Source organism: Saccostrea cucullata, unplaced genomic scaffold (genome assembly GCF_032062105.1).
Source record: "Saccostrea cucullata isolate Sc308-1 unplaced genomic scaffold, CSIRO_AGI_Scuc_v1 ctg10182, whole genome shotgun sequence".
NCBI classification, from domain to species: Eukaryota; Metazoa; Mollusca; class Bivalvia; order Ostreida; family Ostreidae; genus Saccostrea; species Saccostrea cuccullata.
In genome coordinates, this window is record NW_026924375.1 from 16,550 (window position 1) to 22,933 (window position 6,384).

The 6,384-nt window shown below is 33.7% G+C and overlaps 1 long non-coding RNA gene across 1 annotated transcript; it reads right to left on the bottom strand.

Moving 5' to 3' along the window:
• Positions 1-4,766: 4,766 nt before the first annotated feature.
• Positions 4,767-5,814, bottom strand: LOC134266290 (uncharacterized). The gene is made up of 3 exons (XR_009991941.1): positions 5,744-5,814; positions 5,108-5,224; positions 4,767-4,806 (listed from the first exon to the last, which is right to left on the bottom strand). It is a non-coding gene; the product is annotated as an uncharacterized LOC134266290 (long non-coding RNA).
• Between the last annotated feature and the right edge of the window lie 570 nt (positions 5,815-6,384).

Consider the following 6,384-nt stretch of genomic DNA (forward strand, 5'->3'; position numbering starts at 1 on the left):
TTATCCCTCAAACACATCATTCAGTCTCACGATCTTCGCAGGACGCTAGTGATGATCAAGGCTGTTGTGTCACAAATTTGCATGACTCTGGAATTAGAATTTCAAGCCACTCTACAAAAAGATTTTGAAGAGGGGGCATCAGAGTTAAAGACGTACATGTACGAAAGGGGCAAAAACTACGTACTACCCCCGAATCTTTAATTACTAGGGCGTAATGAAATGGAAATAATTTAAATGCATGGAATCAGTGTCTAGTTTGTTGGGCACGTCATTTCCTTTGCAGAGGTTGTTATATATTACGAAATAAAATTTGGATAACAGATTTATCATAAGAATATCTAAGTTCTTTTTGGGTTAGACCAAGCTATTTTTGACAAAGTTATGTCCTTTGGACTTAGAAAAATTCCAATTGTTTGGTGGTGGGGTGGTAAGTGTTTTATAAACACCTCTTGTTTAATAGCATAAATTGATGAAAAAGGCATAATTACATGTAAACACGTAAATATTAAACTTAGGTAACAGCTTCAATTCCCCCAGGCATTGAGTTATACCATCAATTTATTTTATCAACTGCTTATACAATATGTTTAACAGTTTACATAGTTTTGAGGAAATTTTTAAGTCCGTCGGACGGTATGTACAATGATGCCCGGTGTCAAGGATGACAACCCCCTTCGAACGTAAAAGATCGTCTCTCTGTAGTTCAAAAAAGAGTAGGCTCACTGGGGACCACCAGAGAAACCAAAATCTTTCAAAAACCGATTATTTAAACTGATAGTCCGCCGAAACTTTCTTGCAGACACAAATCTTAAACATCACAGTTTCGCAGTCTCTCAGTCATGACTCGATTGTTTCTCCAGTTTCTCTATGGATGGAGATCTGTAGCGTTATGGTTTTATATATTTGTCTATAACGCTACAGATCTGCAGCTACGGCTACATAGAGCTTAATTCTAAAATCTCCTCAAGATCAGCATCAGCTTCTTCGATGTCTTTTGTTGTCTAAAGTGACAGAGATTTCTGAGCAGATCTAGAGATCAATTCCTGCACCAGCTGTGAACTAAGCCAATCATCAGTGGGAAAGGTTCTTATTTCATTCGCATCCCTGGCACATCGTAGTAGCTTGAAAGCATCAGTTGGAGTGCACTTTTGCCCTGTTCTCCTACCCTTCTTGTACAAATTTAACGGCGACAAGAAAACACTAAAGTCTTACAAAAGTCGAAACCTTTATATTGGTCGGAAAACAAGGATACAACGTGCACACAAAACTAATACCCAAAAAGACAGTTCGTACACAGTTTCACATTTAAGAAATATCGTTCTTAATCCAATCGACTTAAAACACAATGTAACATAATGGCGCAGGAACTCTTATAAGGTTTTGCCAAAGGTCAAGATGTTCCAAGATTTATTTTTAAAATAGTTCCAAAACTTTTTACAGTTTATAAATATATCATAGAATATTTACATTTCCAATGTCTTTGTCCGAGATAAAATTACCAATTGTAAATGTAATTGATTTCCTCATGAATGTTTTGGCGCGGTTCCAAAAAAAAAACCACGTGCAAGGCGGGACAACACCTAGAGAGAAACAGGCTTGGAGCCCGTGGATTGGCGGAATCAAAGCATGTAAATATAAGGAATAACTGTCAGATTTTTCGAATTCATGAAGATGATCAATGGATTGGCTTGTGTGATAATTTTATGCATAAACGCCTTCGGCGTTTATGCAAATTATCACACAAGCCAATCCATTGATCACTTCATGAATTGGAAAAATAAGACAGTTATTCCTTAATTAGCATATAGAAAGTATCACTTGAAAACAGATATTTAAAGAAAGATATATTTTAAAGAAAAATATCTCTAAAATTTGTAAATTTAAGAACTAATGCACCTGTTTATTTCTGTACTTTTGGTAAAAACCATCATTGCAGAAATAATACATGTTTATCAATGAAGGGCAAGTTGGACGTAAATAGTCTCGGAAAGGCTGTTTTTGATAGTATGACATTTATTAAGACAAGACCCCTATAAAATCCGCCATTTGCAATGTACTTTCGGTTTCAGATTTTAACATTGGGACAAAATGAACTGAAAAAAAACAACTTTCCAGAGGCTAACGATGTCCAACTTGCCCTTCGTTGATAAACATATATATTGTTTCTGCAATAATGACTTTCACGAAAATGAAATATATGGAAATAACAAACAGTATTCAAGATCAAAACTCCATAAAACAATACAAAATAGGAGCAGCGCAAACACAGACTTCCAAAACATCAGAGATGGGATCAGGTGCAATGAAAGATAGAGAGCATTTCCTAAACGGTAATTAATTAGGAGTATTTTTCAAAAAAAATGTCAAACCAGTATGTTATAATGGCAAATCTTTGTTTTGATCTAGGCGTTAAGACACGTGTGCAGAAAGGTGGAAGAAAATGCCGTGTTACTTCACAAATTTATGTATCTACTTGTAAAGTAAAAAGTTTCTGTCGCCCGCGTGGCGCAGTGGTCAAAGCGTCTGCTCTGGAGTCGCGAAGTAAGGAATTGATCCTTACGTCGCGGATTCGAATCCTACTGAGGGACCTCGAGCACAGTCCTTTGAATGAGATCGTTTAAACTGAGGTTCCGTGTCACAGTAGGTGCTGGCTCGAAAAAAAGATTCCTCCCTGCTCAATAGCCCCGAGTGCCGAGTACAGGACAGAATTTGCAGCTCTCCCGCGGCAAGCGATGGCGTCTCCACATGAGCGATAATTTCTCGAGAGGGACGTTAAACGACATACAAACAAATTTTCTTTAGGAAGATTTTGCCGTCCTCCGAGTTTTATGGCTTCAAATTAGTAAAACTGCTTTATTTCACTTAATAAAATTAAAATTTTCTTAAAATTTCAAAAAATGTATAGGTTGTTATATTTTCTAAGGAGTTTGACAGTGTTAAACAGAAGGGTATCTCAGTATTAAAAAGAGTTCATTTTCAGTGAACAGTATAATAAACGTAGGTAAGACTGGTAAAATACATAATTCTGATGCTTTATAGTTCCAAAGTAATTGCTATTTTATTGTCATCTCTCACGAGAGATGACACATTAAGTTTGATTTCCGGATGTGAAGTCCCAGTATAAGCTGCCATTGATCACTCGGCAATCCTCGGCTGACTCCACTACGCTACACACAAAAAGTGCGAGACCACCCGAGGATCACCGACTGGTCAGTTTGACGCGATGATGCGATTTTCTAAATATAGAGATGTAAACAACGAGCGGTCTGCCTTATTATTGATAAAGAAAACAAGCTGCGAAGAAATCATAGAGGGTCCGACACACACAATCGCCTGGATGATGGGGGTTCTTCAAAATATACACTGTATGTTCTTATGTATAGTCTTCTTGGCTATTATACTAAATGATGGCCAGAACTCGATTCTAACTAGGTCAGCGCATGTGTCAAGACCCCTGCAGCCGAGGCGTGGATCCAAGATTTCACAGAAAAACATCAAATTTAAAACATTCACATAAGTATTCGCATTACTAACTAATAGGAATTGATGGTGAAAACTTGTTTGGTAGATTAGTCATTCTATAACGCGGTGTCGTTTTTGTTTTTTAAAAATAATACAAGTCTGATTAATCAAATGTATAATTTCAGAAATTAAAAACACAAGTTATAAGCGGATATCTATTATATAAAAAAAACTACAGACATTGAATGAAAGATCACAAAGAATGATTATGAGTTTTTTCTTGCATGTCTAATTTATTCTTTTTAAGGAGGCTTATAATTAAAGAACTTGCAATCATTTTCTTTATGCAGTTTTAATTGCATTAATGGCAAAAAAGTCATCAATTCATCCCTCCTATATTATTGAAAGGAAGCCAAACTTAATTATACTACAGAATTGTTAATATGTTTAGTATGCAGATAAAGTTTACTAAATCACAAGATATATACGCACTGCACGTGAATTTGAATGGTCACTAATGGCACAATACTATATATTCCTAAAATAGCCATAAGTTCGGGGTTCGCAAATCAGGACTTTTTTCATATAATTTGTAAATGCCTGATTCAGCTGATAGCATTTAAATGTTATTACTTACTTATGCTAAAAGCATGTGGGCGTTGGGTAGGGGCCCAAAGCCACACAAAAAATGATTTAATTTTAAAATCTCGTGTATATTTTGGACGAAAAAAACCCGGTGAGCCTGGGCACCCCCGAAATCCGCCAGTGCTGTTAAAAGTTGATTTTGAATATTTAATTTTTTGATGTTTACGGGAAATCTTTTGGAAGGGTTGGAATTATTTAAGTTAGCGCTGTTGTCTGCTGTCGGAGTACCCAGGTAACACAACAACGTTATTAAAACGTTATAAAAACGTTTTCAAAATGTTATGAAAACATTTTCTAAAACGTTATTACAACGTTATTTTGTATGGTTTTTTAAACGTTATCATAACGTTTTTCAAAAACATTGTCCTGCAATGTTTTGAAAACATTTTTTAAAACGTTTTCAAAACGTTTTTAAAAACGTTTTCAGAACATTTCTTATATGTTTTAAATCGTTTAAAAATATTTTACAACATAAAAATCATTGTACTTCCTACAGTTTTAATTAGTTTAAATTTTTTACACAAATATAATCCATGAACTGTTGTAAACATCCGCACAGTCAGTAAAAGTCTTCTTAACAGAAAAGTTTTGTCACAATTGAAATTTTAAAAAAAAAAATCACAATATCCTTCTTCCTTTGAAAATCATGTTTGGCACTTTTGGCATTTGGGTCACTTGGACTTCTTTGTTTTAATTCTTCTGAAAAACAAAGATTTAGAGAAAAACTTTTATTAACAAAATGAATGATCATTCTCGCAAATCATTTTTGTAAAATACATGTATACATGTATATCCATGCATTAGAAGAATTAAAACTATATATAGTCATACATCCGATAAATACAAGGAAAGTCTTTCTTAAATTATCTATAAAAAAATAAACTTTGTTGTTGTTTTTTTGACAACAGCGTGTTTTGGGCAAAAGTTCTATAAAATATATATTGTATACTAAATAAATCTATCTCCGTAATACATTCTTGTCAGGAAACTTCAAACATACCTTAAAGAATAAATACCCTGATAAATCCCTCCAGCATGGTGTGCCTAAGCAAATTCCTCTCTCTACATGTGATCTTTAAAAAGGTACCGGTACATATTTAGTCTTTGCAAACAGCCGCTGTAAATGAAATATGATATTTATTTCCAAGAATTGTAAATTGTGAATATATACATGATACTGAATATAAATACAAATCATTTAACATTTTCAAAGAAGTATTTAACTTGTTAAGCCCCCCCCTCCACATACACACACACTTACACACACTCCCCCTCGCAAGCATACTCGATCTATTCAAATCATGTTTTGAAGCTCTCAATTTTAAAATCTATCTCTTAGCCTGGGGTTATTATACTACACATGAAATACACATTAATTAAGAAAACTCACGCTAGACACAAGTCATAAAACATTTATGTAAATGCACAATCATGATTAACTTAGATGATCAGTAATTTACTTCAAAAACAACAAATTACCCGCCCAGTTCAAATATCAGTGAAATGTTCAACCATTTACAAGGAATGATTTAGGCTTATACATACACTTACTACTATAATACAATTTCTTAATATATGTATACATATTGAATACTACTTTAAGTTCAACATACCATACGATGATGTAAAATATTACCTTAATCCTGTTCTTTGTCTTTCAGGAATGCTGCCCGGTTTTTCAAAATCTTGATAAGTTGACCTATATAGATCACGTGGAAATAGTTTGCAGCAAGTAGCGAGCGCTAACCACGGCATCCCGCTGTGCGACTCAATTAACTTTTGATAAACACATTATCAAGGAGGAAACAACACAAGTGAATAAAATGCACTGCCTTATTTTGTTGAACTACATCACATCTTAGAAAAATACATTAAAAACGGCTTTTAATACATTTTTTTCACAATGTTTTTAGGAATGTGGCATAAAACAATTAAAGAAGAACTGAATTTAAAGAAAAAATTTTTTTTGTCCACCCCCCCCCAACCCCCCAATATGCTTTAAAAGACATTACCTAGTAATCAATAACAAACAAACAAAAAAGTAAATGCTAAATCAGTAAATGTATTTTTTTAAGAATTGAATTATATAGATGTTTGTTGTTTCTATAACGTTTTAACAATGTTTTCATAACATTTTAAAACAATGTTATATTCATGTTTTCTGGTAACATTTGTACCTAGAATTAATTACAATTTTAATTCAATTTAATTTTTTTTTAATTTGAGTAAACGTGACACAATACACCACATACTGTGCAATATATTCTTAATATCATA